This window comes from Pseudophryne corroboree, chromosome 2 (genome assembly GCF_028390025.1).
Source record: "Pseudophryne corroboree isolate aPseCor3 chromosome 2, aPseCor3.hap2, whole genome shotgun sequence".
NCBI classification, from domain to species: domain Eukaryota; kingdom Metazoa; phylum Chordata; class Amphibia; order Anura; family Myobatrachidae; genus Pseudophryne; species Pseudophryne corroboree.
In genome coordinates this window covers 804807113-804820136 of record NC_086445.1, presented here as the reverse complement: position 1 = coordinate 804820136, position 13024 = coordinate 804807113, and the positions used below count along the sequence as shown (strand labels likewise).

Genomic DNA, 13024 nt, shown 5'->3' with positions numbered 1-13024 from the left:
GAGGTGCGGGATGTCAAGACCTCTGTTCAGGCTCTCCATTCCCTGAAGTCTGACATCGCCGAAACTGGCTCCAGAACGGATCAACTCGAGCGACGAGTGGAAGAGGTGGTGACGTTCCAGCAAACGGTTGAGACCGACTTCCATCAACTCCGCCAAGATATCGCTCAATTGCGGGAGGAGCATGAGGACCAGGATAATAGGGCGCGGAGAAATAATCTCAGGATTCGGGGTATTCCTGAAGACGTTGAAGCGGCCCACCTTGAACTTTACCTTAAACGCCTCTTCACCTTCCTGTCACCTGATACCCCCGTAGACCATCTTCTCCTGGACCGAGCACACCGAGCCCTCCGGCCCCGCTCCCAAGACTCTTCCCAGCCTAGAGACGTCATTCTCCGAATGCACTACTTCACCGCGAAGGAGTCCGTTATGAGAGAAGCACGGCGTCTGGGGTCTGTGTCCTTCCAAAATGTCTCCCTGCAGATCTTCCAGGACTTATCCCCTCTCACCCTGGCCAAACGTAGAGACTTTAAGCCCATTACTTCCCTGCTTTCCCAGCACAATGTCAAGTACCGCTGGGGTTTCCCGTTCCGTATCCTGGTTTGGCACCAGGGAAAGCTACTAACGGCCAGAAACCCATCCGAGGCTCAATCGCTGCTCTCCAAGCTGGGTATCCACACCGAGGAACGGGACCCCTCTGCATCCTCTCTGCCTCCTCGGACGCAGCGAATCCCGCCTCCGCCCCCCAGCTCGGAGTGGTTCACGGTTCCAGCATCTTCGGTCTCTCGGGCTCCCCCACCAGTGCCCTGATGGACTTGTAGCTCTCCGAGTTGATATACCTTGTCTATGTTAGTGGCGGCCTTCCTGGTCGTACTCCCTACTTGAGTAACTGTTTACCTTTAGATCTCCCATGTTCTCACTCCCCGATCCATTAGTCGGTTCTCATTTGTTAGGATGTTACCTCTTGTTACGGTGTGATACTCTATTTCTTGTTCTCATTTTCCTCCTTTTTCTTTCTCCTGCTCCTTCTTCTCTCTCTTCTTCAACATTTCTCTGGAGTTGGCGCTCCACCCGTTCTTCACTCCTGTCTTCTCTCCAGCCTTTCCTTGAGGGTCCTCCCAGGGGGGGCCTGCCTCTTGGTCATTGCTAAGCGGTTAGTAATGAATCGTCTGGATACCAGGCTGCGCCCCCTTATGTCTTCGAGCCCTCCTGCTGACCTAGGTGCCCTCCCGACACCTAGCACCCCTTCCCCCTGTCAGCACCACCGGTCCTGTCCTCTACCGCCGGACGACCACCTACCCTCCCCCCTCTCCCGGTTTCTTTTCCCTCCCCCCTCCTTTCTAACCACGCTACCCTCTGTTTTGCTTCTCTGTCATCTACTATTTTTCCCTTCCACCCTACCTCTGGAACTCGGCGCTCCCCCTATTCTGCCTACCTCTTTGCTGTTTGCCCATGGGTCTCCGGGTACTTTCTTTTAATGTGAAGGGCCTGAACAGCCCTCAAAAGAGAGGTAAGCTCTTTGTCACCCTTAAACTTCATAGAGGTGACCTGGTCTTCCTCCAGGAGACTCATTTTCTACATGATGCCCACCCTACCCTACAATGTAAACCATTCCCCGACGTGTTTCATGCCTGTGACCATTCAGCCAAAAAGCGAGGAGTCGCGATTCTATTTGCCCGTCACCTCACCTTTGAACTCCTCGACTCCCACGCTGATAAGGAAGGCCGGTTTCTTGTGTTGGTGGGGAAACTCAATAACAAACTTTGCACCCTAGCCAACATTTATGCCCCTAACCAGAGACAAGAGTTGTTCTTTGCGAAACTAGGCACGCTTCTTACTCAAGTCCGACAGGGCGACCTCATACTAGCTGGAGATTTCAACTCTGTGTTAAATCCAAACATAGACCGCTCTCCCTCTCTGCCCTCTGCCTCCCTGTCGGACTCTCTCCGCTCCAGATCCCTCCTCCGTCTCATGCGATCCCAGCTTCTCTACGACTCCTGGAGGATAAAAGATCCCTCAGCGCGCGACTACACCTTCTATTCTGCTCCCCATAATTCTTACTCCCGCATCGATATGATCCTGCTCAGCCACGAACTTGCCTTGAATCTCCATGCTGCCGATATACACCAGCTGATTTGGTCCGACCATGCCCCTATCTCCTGCGACCTCTCAGGTCTGCTCTCTCGCCCCCGCCCCATGACCTGGCGCCTTAATGACAGCCTCCTTCACAACCCGGAGATACGCTCCCATCTTCGGGATAAGCTTTCTGACTATTTTTCCGTGAACGATTCCCCTGACACTTCCAGGTCCACTCTCTGGCTGGCACACAAGGCGGTCCTTCGAGGGCACATCATCAGCCTAGCCTCACAAGCCAAAAAACAATCCCTCACCCAGTTCAACAGACTTTCTATTAAACTCCACACCCTCGAGACCCAACATAAGGCGTCCTCCGACCAGGCCATCTTGTCTGAACTCCGCACCGTTAAGGCGGAACTTGATCTCCTACTCTCCAGACGAGTGGCTAAATGTCTTAAATGGCTTCGCCAGTCTTTTTATGAGAAGGGGGATAAGGCAGACAAGATCCTGGCAGCACGACTCCGCTCCGCTAGAGCCAAAACTAATATTTCAATTAGAGACCCCCTTAATCGGTTAGTCCATGACCCTACCGCCGTTAGAGCGGCTTTTCAATCCTATTACAATGACCTATACAATCTTTCACCCTCCCCGTCTGGTCCCCCCTCCCAGTCCCACTCTGACCTGATCTCTCACTTTCTTTCAGCCTCTAACCTGCCTACATTGTCTCGAGACACCATGGACCATCTTAACAGCGAGATCTCGGTGAAAGAAATTACCTAGACTATTCTCTCGCAAAAGAGCGGTAAATCTCCTGGCCCGAATGGGTTCACAGCTCTCTACTACAAACATTACTCCGATCTCCTATCCCCCCCACCTTCAATCCCTGTTTAATAAGGTTATCCATGGCGACTCCTTTCCCTCTGAGATGCTAGAGGCTAGAATTGTGGTGATTCCCAAGGATGGCAAGGACGCCCTCAACTGCGCTAGCTACCGCCCTATATCTCTCCTGAACCTTAAAATCTTTGCTAAAATCCTAGCTAACCGCCTTAACCCGTATCTCCCTTCACTTGTCCACTACGACCAAGTGGGGTTTATTCCGGGCCGCCAGGCGAGGGACAACACCAGACGCGCTATTGATCTTATACACATCACGAACTCCAAGGGATCCCCCACTATCATGCTCTCCTTGGATGCTGAAAAAGCTTTCGACCGGATCTCCTGGAGTTTTTTAAGAGCCGCCCTGGAGGCCTATGGCCTGTCGGGTGTCTTCCTCACTGGTGTCCTGGCACTATACTCGACCCCCTCCGCCACAGTCCTAATCAATGGTGTCCCGTCTGCCCCGGTCCGCATATCGAATGGTACACGCTAAGGTTGCCCCCTGTCGCCATTGATATTCGCCCTTATTATTGAGCCGCGCGCCTCCCAAATTAGAGCTCACCAGGGTATACATGGTATACCAGTGGGCCGTACCGATCCCAAAATCTCCCTCTTTGCAGATGACATTTTACTTTCCTTAACCCAGCCCCTTATCTCGCTCCCGAATTTATTTTCAGTCCTCCATTCTTATAGCCTTGTATCAATTGTTCTAAATCCGAGGCCATGCTGCTCCACGTCTCCCCCCGTGCAGCTGAGGCCCTTCGCACTAATTTCAATTTTAAATGGCAGCCTACAAAGATCAAATACTTGGGGATCTACTTGACCTCCCGCTATGACTCTCTCTTTAGGGAAAACTTCCCACCCCTCCTCACCAAAACGCTCGCTGACCTGACGTCCTGGAAGAGTCTTTATTTCGTGGCTGGGCAGGATCATAGCGGTCAAAATGACCATAATCCCCAAATGGCTCTACCTCTTCCAGACCCTCCCTGTGGTGGTCCCGGCCTCCTTTCTTCGTACTATCCAGCGTGCACTCGTCCGTTTTATCTGGAACCACAGACCTCCCCGCATTGCTGCCAACACCCTGAAACGGCCAACCTCCGCGGGCGGCAGAGGTCTTCCGGATATCAAACTCTACTACCTGGCATCTCATCTCTCCCATGTGGTCGCCTCTTATGCCCCTCCGGGATCCATATCCTGGTTAGATATCGAAGCGGCCTATATCAACCTATCGGACCTGACTCCCCTGTGGGGCCTACCCTCGCCCTCCCGACCCCCAGCCTCCAAACTCCTCCCCACAATCAAATCCAACCTTAAAATTTGGGACTCCCACCCTCTGAAAATGGGTCTCACCACGACCCCTTCACCCTTGACCCTTATCTGGCAGAACCCTATGTTTCCTCCTGGATACTCCGTTACGAGATTCTGTACATGGATAACGCTGGGCTTCAAATTCCCATCGGATTTTGCTGATCGGGGTCAATGGCTGTCCCTCCCTGACTTACAACAGAAGTTCCCCTCGCACTCAACTTAACCCCTTCCAATTCCTACAAATCCGGCACTTCTTGGGCTCTTTGTCCTCCTCCGCCTTGCTCCGAGCCCTCACTCCCTTGGAAAGTTTATGCATACACTCTCACCTCTCCAAAGGCTTAATCTCTCAACTTTACTCCATTTTACTGGACTCTTCCCTTCCCTCCTCTTGGCCCCACGAGCTCGCATGGGAGCATGATCTTGGGCCCCCTCCGTGGAGTGGAGACTGGGAGGACATGAGACTGGGGATTGCTAAATGCTCTATTGCCACTGCCTTCAAAGAGACGGCTTACAAAATTCATTATCGATGGTACAATACCCCGGATAGACTAAACAAACTCTTTCCGTCTGCTTCCCCTGCTTGCTGGAGAAACTACGGATTTAAAGGAGATATGAAACATATATGGTGGTCGTGTCCGTCCATCATTCCCTTTTGGAATCTAGTCCACTCCCTCCTGGTCTCTCTTCTAGATTCCCCCGTGCTGAGAGATCCCTGGATCTTCTTGCTGTGCTACCCTCCCCCGATGCCTGATAAATTCTCCCGTAAACTGGCTACACATATCCTAACCGCGGCTAAATCACTGAAAGCCCTCAATTGGAAAAACCCCTCTCCGCCTTCTCTCTTAGCCCTTAAAACCAAAATTTGGCATATTGCATCAATGGAGAGGATTACGTATTACCTTCATGACCGAGGTCATGTTTTTGAGCAGGTTTGGGCCCCCTGGCTCGCCGCTGAACGTCGACCGCCGTCCCCCCCCCCCCCCTCTTGTCCCTAGCTCCACCCGTAGACCCATGGGCATTGCCTACTGATCTCTCTCCATCTCCTTTCCATCCTTTTCCTCTCTTCCTCTTTTTCTCCTTCTTCCTATCTTTTCTCGTCTTTCACGTGCCCTCTTTATCTTTTGTTCTGAACTCATTATTCTCAGCATATACTCCGTGATTGGGTTATGTCGTGGTCTCCCCCTTTCCCCTCCTCCCCTCCCCCCCTAAATTGGATACTTGATTGCTCATATGTTATTTTTGACTACTTTTACTGTTTATTCTAAAAATTGTGGCTTCTGTTGGACGTTGGTCCCCCTTGCCAATGCCTGTTTACCTATTGTAATTCGCCACGCAAAATAATGAATTTAAAAAAAAAAAAAAGCAGCCTACACAACCTGGATACAACACGGACTGCAGAAGTGCCAGGATGATCTGAATATAACTCAGCCTCTAGACACAGAGGGCGAGGCTCCTGAGTATGCTGATGTGATTGCTGTATTGAACATCTGCTGAATTGATCAATAACCTTAGCTAAGCATACAATAAATTCATATTTATATATTCAAGTTATTTGTTGAAATACTTTTCTGGGAATCCACCCATCTGGTCTTCCCCAAAAAGAACGTATCCCTTAAAAGGGAGCACCTCCAGGGTTTTCTTGGAGTCCAGATCTACAGACCATGACAGCAACCAAAGAATCCATTCCAGGATAGATGTAGTAGAAGCCTTGGCCGCCAGAATACCGGCATCAGAAGCTGCCTCCTTCACATAATGAGAAGCTGTGACAATATACGACAGGCATTGTCTAGCGTGATCAGAAGCATTGGAAGGCAACACTGCCTTCAACTCCTGGGCCCACACCCCGATTGCCTCTGCAGCCCAAGTTGCTGCAATAGTGGGTCTGTGCGCAGCACCAGTTGGGGTGTAAACCGCCTTTAAACAACCCTCCACACGCTTATCCGTCGGTTCCTTCAGGGATGTGACAGTAGTCACAGGCAGAGCTGAGGATACGACCAGCCGCGCCACCTGCGAATCCACTGGCGAGGGAGTCTCCCAATTTTTACTTAGCTCCGCAGATAGAGGATAGCGAGCAAGCATCTTCTTGCGAGGTTTGAATTTCTTACCTGCAGTTTCCCAGAATTCCTGACATATGTCCACTAAGTGGTCAGAGTGAGGTAAAACTTGCTTAACCACTTTCTTACATTTGAACCTGTCCAGTTTCTTATGAACGGCATCAGGCACTGCGTCATCAGTAATCTGAAGAATCATCCTTATCGCCTCCAACAAGTAAGGAACATCTACCTGTGAACCAGCCTCCCCATCAGAACCATCAGGATCAGAATCTGAGGGGTCAGTATAGACAACAAAACACAGGGCGATCGGGCACAGGTAGCATTAAATGGAATAACAATGTAGAGAGAAAATACCACAGTTGGACAGTGAGTAACCCTTTTTAGTGGGAAGGAAAAAGTGTGTATTCCAATTTATTAGTATGCTGTCCTAGTTGGTAGTGCGCCCAGAGCCAGAAAGTACACAGACTTACAATGGGAGAAAAAAGAAGGCTCTTGTGTGGGCGCACTCTTAGAAAGAAGTTGATACAATATGTGAAATGGAAAATGCTTAAAACATAACTTTTATTGATATTATTAAACCAAAATTTCCCATCCCAGGGATCAGTGAGAGAATAAAGATTTAGTAAAAAATGTTAAAATGTTCTGGTCTCTTTATTTCAAAGAGTGTTCGGAAAGGTTGTAGACATTGGATTGTCATACCCCCATTTCCCCTGACCAGTACAGGGTTTCTGTATTGATGGGACCGGGGGGGGGGGGGTCAAAACAAAATATTTAAGAGAGTCCAAATAGACTTAACTTAGATTCGGTAGAATGGTAATCAATGGTCACCACACTAAGGATTAAATATCTGAATTATGAACAAATGCAATCTTTATAGACAGAATTGGAGGCATTCAATTGAAATAAAGAATATAAAGACACTAATAGAGAGATACTGGATAGAATTAGTGGTGATACTGCTGTTAGTGTCTCGTATCACATGGAAAGGGAAATTAATTCCCGCTCTACACCACCAGGTATTCGCAGGCAGTCTCCTCTCCTGATACTGACCCGGCCCAACGCTGTTAAGCTTCCAAGATCGGACGAGTTTGGGCGCTGGCAGCGTGGTATGGTAGTAGAGATTTGTGTGTACACCAATGAGAGTGCACCTATATAAGAAAAAGAAGAGTAGGAAATCAGGAGAAGATATAAGAGAGAGAAATGACTAGATAAAGAGGGTGAAAATATGTGGATCTGCTTTCCACGTTAGACATGGTTCAGAGATTCCCACAAATGTGGTACAGTGCACCGAGAATCGTGGATGAGAGTCCACAAAATGAGTGAATAGAGAGATATATAAGGTAGACAGTTCCTCTCAGAGGGACTGTATGGCAGGCTGATAACTTCAATAGGGTAGTGGGGCGGTTTAACCGCTACAAAAATTTAATAACACAAGGGACTAATAAGTCCTAATGGTACGGGGAAGATCTCCCTGGCGTCTCCCTTTTGACCCTAGTGTAAATAGAAGATCAATTATATCTCACAGAAGAGAATAGGATTCAGAAAGATGTATATCACCATGCATAAAAAAATATATATTGATTAGAATAACAGAATTCAGATTGTAAATAAATTCCCACAATGTCAGGGAGAGCATGCTTTGAACATCATGATTAGATATAGGTTATTTTGGATCAACAGCAGTATAGTGCAAATTGTACAATAGAAGAGTATAGTGATATCAAAATAACAAAAAAACGTTTGTCCCAATATCAAAGTGGGAAAGATGCTAAAAGAAATGCCTGTGTTCGGAATAGAGTATTCTGTCTATATTATTTTTGATGTCACAATTATCTGCAGACAATAATGAAACACAAGTGGTATAGAAAATAATGCTGACCTGGCCTCAGTTGAGAAACTGGGTTTTGGCCCAAATGTGGGAGAAACCCCATATACACAAAAATCACACTGTTATATGATAAGTGCAGATAGGGTTAAATAATTTCCCTGATTAAAGTGTTGCTATCTGTGGGACATGACCACAAGATAGAAGGGGCTTACGATTCTCCAATTACTCCAACAGGCTAGGTAGGCATGTCAAAATTGCCTCAGGTACAGAGATGGTGCCATTAGAGGACAGTGTGAGCGGACCCCCCCACAGAAAACGCGTTTCGCCCGTAGGGCTTGTTCACTTCCGGGTTCCGTAAGGTCAGGGGGGGGGGGACAGGTTTTTAAAGCAGCTGGGAGAGGGAATTAACCAATAGCATGGGTGGGCGCATGTTCCCCGCTGGCGTCAGCGGTTGCTAGGAGCTAAGTTTACGGAGGTGAGATAGGAAGACACAAATCTCGCGAGATTAGAGCCGCCATATTAGTGAAGGGAAGATGAGTTACGAATAAGGGCGAGCCCTGCACAGCAGGTGCGAGACCTGTAACCTAAATACTGGAAGGATAAGGCAGCGTGAAACATATAATAGGGATGTGGGTTCGGCACCGGGGGCTATATTGGGACTAAATGAGAGACCGCTGAAGGCATGATAAGACTTACTGGCCTGACTCTATATATATATATATATATATATATATATATATATATATATATATATATATATATATATATATATATATATATATATATATATATATATATATATATAGAGAGAGAGAAAAACACAGATTCCCAAGTGCGCTAGTGATGTAATGTAATTATATAATTCTTCCAGCGTTTATTTCATCAGAAAATGTGGACTGGAAGATGTTTAATTCTGGGGACCTGTAACAGACACCCCTCACCAGAAAGTCACCCAAAACAAGAGGCCAACAGGCCAATTAATAAAAAGTTATTTTAATAACATATGATTTTTATACACAATATAAAATTATATCAATAAAACACAGTCACGACCAACATGTTTGTAAGATGGATTCTAGATACTCCCTCACCTTTTTCAAGGTGCGAGCTCGAAGGGAGTATCTTCACAAACTAGGGTGCGATTTTCTGACTGACAGTTGGTCGTGACTGTGTTTTATTGATATAATTTTATATTGTGTATAAAAATCATATGTTATTAAAATAACTTTTTATTAATTGGCCTGTTGGCCTCTTGTTTTGGGTGACTTTCTGGTGAGGGGTGTCTGTTACAGGTCCCCAGAATTAAACATCTTCCAGTCCACATTTTCTGATGAAATAAACGCTGGAAGAATTATATAATTACATTACATCACTAGCGCACTTGGGAATCTGTGTTTTACTTTGTATGTTCCTGAGGTCTCCCAACAAAGACCTCCCCCAGTGTGTCGCTCTTGAGTTGGCGCAAGATAAGGATACTTCTGTGTTTTTTATATATATATATATATATATATATATATATATATGCACCATCTCTGTACCTGAGGCAATTTTGACTTGCCTACCTAGCCTGTTGGAGTAATTGGAGAATCGTAAGCCCCTTCTATCTTGTGGTCATGTCCCACAGATAGCAACACTTTAATCAGGGAAATTATTTAACCCTATCTGCACTTATCATATAACAGTGTGATTTTTGTGTATATGGGGTTTCTCCCACATTTGGGCCAAAACCCAGTTTCTCAACTGAGGCCAGGTCAGCATTATTTTCTATACCACTTGTGTTTCATTATTGTCTGCAGATAATTGTGACATCAAAAATAATATAGACAGAATACTCTATTCCGAACACAGGCATTTCTTTTAGCATCTTTCCCACTTTGATATTGGGACAAACGTTTTTTTGTTATTTTGATATCACTATACTCTTCTATTGTACAATTTGCACTATACTGCTGTTGATCCAAAATAACCTATATCTAATCATGATGTTCAAAGCATGCTCTCCCTGACATTGTGGGAATTTATTTACAATCTGAATTCTGTTATTCTAATCAATATATATTTTTTTATGCATGGTGATATACATCTTTCTGAATCCTATTCTCTTCTGTGAGATATAATTGATCTTCTATTTACACTAGGGTCAAAAGGGAGACGCCAGGGAGATCTTCCCCGTACCATTAGGACTTATTAGTCCCTTGTGTTAATACATTTTTGTAGCGGTTAAACCGCCCCACTACCCTATTGAAGTTATCAGCCTGCCATACAGTCCCTCTGAGAGGAACTGTCTACCTTATATATCTCTCTATTCACTCATTTCGTGGACTCTCATCCACGATTCTCGGTGCACTGTACCACATTTGTGGGAATCTCTGAACCGTGTCTAACGTGGAAAGCAGATCCACATATTTTCACCCTCTTTATCTAGTCATTTCTTTCTCTTATATCTTCTCCTGATTTCCTACTCCTCTTTTTCTTATATAGGTGCACTCTCATTGGTGTACACATAAATCTCTACTACCATACCACGCTGCCAGCGCCCGATCTTGGAAGCTAAACAGCGTTGGGCCGGGTCAGTATCAGGAGAGGAGACTGCCTGCGAATACCTGGTGTTGTAGAGCGGGAATTAATTTCCCTTTCCATGTGATACGAGACACCAACCGCAGTATCACCACTAATTCTATCCAGTATCTCTCTATTAGTGTCTTTATATTCTTTATTTCAATTGAATGCCTCAATTCTGTCTATAAAGATTGCATTTGTACATAATTCAGGTATTTAATCCTTAGTGTGGTGACCATTGATTACCATTCTACCGAATCTAAGTTAAGTCTATTTGGACTCTCTTAAATATTTTGTTTTGACCACCCCCCCGGTCCCATCAATACAAAAACCCTGTACTGGTCAGGGGAAAATAAGATTTTACTCACCGGTAAATCTATTTCTCGTAGTCCGTAGTGGATGCTGGGAACTCCGTAAGGACCATGGGGAATAGCGGCTCCGCAGGAGACTGGGCACAACTAAAGAAAGCTTTAGGACTACCTGGTGTGCACTGGCTCCTCCCTCTATGACCCTCCTCCAGACCTCAGTTAGGATACTGTGCCCGGAAGAGCTGACACAACAAGGAAAGTATTTGGAATCCTGGGTAAGACTCATACCAGCCACACCGTATAACTCGTGATATTATACCCAGTTAACAGTATGAAATATATCTGAACCTCACTAACAGATGGCTCATAACAATAACCCTTTAGTTAGGCAATAACTATATACAAGTATTGCAGACAATCCGCACTTGGGACGGGCGCCCAGCATCCACTACGGACTACGAGAAATAGATTTACCGGTGAGTAAAATCTTATTTTCTCTGACGTCCTAGTGGATGCTGGGAACTCCGTAAGGACCATGGGGATTATACCAAAGCTCCCAAACAGGCGGGAGAGTGCGGATGACTCTGCAGCACCGAATGAGCAAACTCAAGGTCCTCCTCAGCCAGGGTATCAAACTTGTATACTTTTGCAAAAATGTTTGAACCCGACCAAGTAACAGCTCGGCAAAGTTGTAAAGCCGAGACCCCTCGGGCAGCCGCCCAAGAAGAGCCCACTTTCCTCGTGGAATGGGCTTTTACAGATTTAGGGTGCGGCAGTCCAGCCGCAGAATGTGCAAGTTGAATCGTGGAGCAGATCCAGCGAGCAATAGTCTGCTTAGAAGCAGGAGCACCCAAGCTTGTTGGGTGCATACAGGATAAATAGCGAGTCAGTTTTCCTGACTCCAGCCGTCCTGGAAACAAAGGCATTCCGGAGGAAGTCATTCCTACGCTGATTAAGGCTAGGAAAGATGTGATCGCAAAATATTATCACCGCATATGGCAAAAATATGTTGCTTGGTGTGAGGCCAGGAAGGCCCCAACGGAGGAATTTCAACTGGGTCGATTTCTGCACTTCCTACAGTCAGGATTGACTACGAGCCTAAAATTGGGTTACGTTAAGGTCCAGATTTCGGCTCTGTACATTTTCTTCCAAAAAGAACTGGCTTCACTGCCTGAAGTTCAGACTTTTGTTAAGGGAGTGCTGCATATTCAGCCCCGTTTGTGCCTCTAGTGGCACCGTGGGATCTCAACGTGGTGTTGGATTTCCTGAAGTCGCATTGGGTTGAGCCACTTAAATCCGTAGAGCTAAAATACCTCACGTGGAAAGTGGTCATGCTGTTTGCCTTGGCGTCGGCAAGGCGTGTATCAGAATTGGCGGTTTTGTCATGCAAAAGCCCTTATCTGATTTTCATATGGATAGGGCGGAATTGAGGACTCGTTCCCAATTCCTTCCTAAGGTGGTATCAGCTTTTCATGTGAACCAATCTATTGTGGTGCCTGCGGCTACGTGGGACTTGGAGGACTCCAAGTTACTGGACGTAGTCAGGGCCCAGAAAATATATTTCCTTCAGGATCCGGTGTTCAACCGCCATGCCGTCAAACACAGCCGTGGTAAGTCTTGGAACAGGCAGGGCCCCTGCTGCAGCAGGTTCTGTCTGAGCGGCAGAGGCCATGGGTCCTCTGAGATCATTTCTTGAAGTTCCGGGTACCAAGCTCTTAGTGGCCAATCCGGAACCACGAGTATAGTTCTTACTCCTCTCCTCCTTAGTATTCTCAATACCTTGAGTATGAGAGGCAAAGGAAGGAACACATACACCGACTGGTACACCCACGGTGTTACCAGAGCGTCTACAGCTATCGCCTGAGAGTCCCTTGACCTGGCGCAATATCTTTTTTGCTTTTTGTTGAGGCGGGACGCCATCATGTCCACCTGTGGCCTTTCCCAATGGTGTACAATCATTTTGAAGACTTCTGGATGAAGTCCCCACTCTCCCGGGTGGAGGTCGTGCCTGCTGAGAA

At 46.6% G+C, this 13024-nt stretch overlaps 1 protein-coding gene and 2 pseudogenes across 4 annotated transcripts in view; 1 reads left to right on the top strand and 2 right to left on the bottom strand.

Moving 5' to 3' along the window:
- KDM6A (lysine demethylase 6A) overlaps window positions 1-13024 on the bottom strand; it is a 435435-nt gene that overhangs the window by 327464 nt on the left and 94947 nt on the right. The window lies entirely within an intron of this gene.
- LOC135051697 (5S ribosomal RNA) lies at window positions 7313-7431 on the bottom strand (annotated as a pseudogene).
- Window positions 10649-10757, top strand: LOC135052462 (5S ribosomal RNA; annotated as a pseudogene).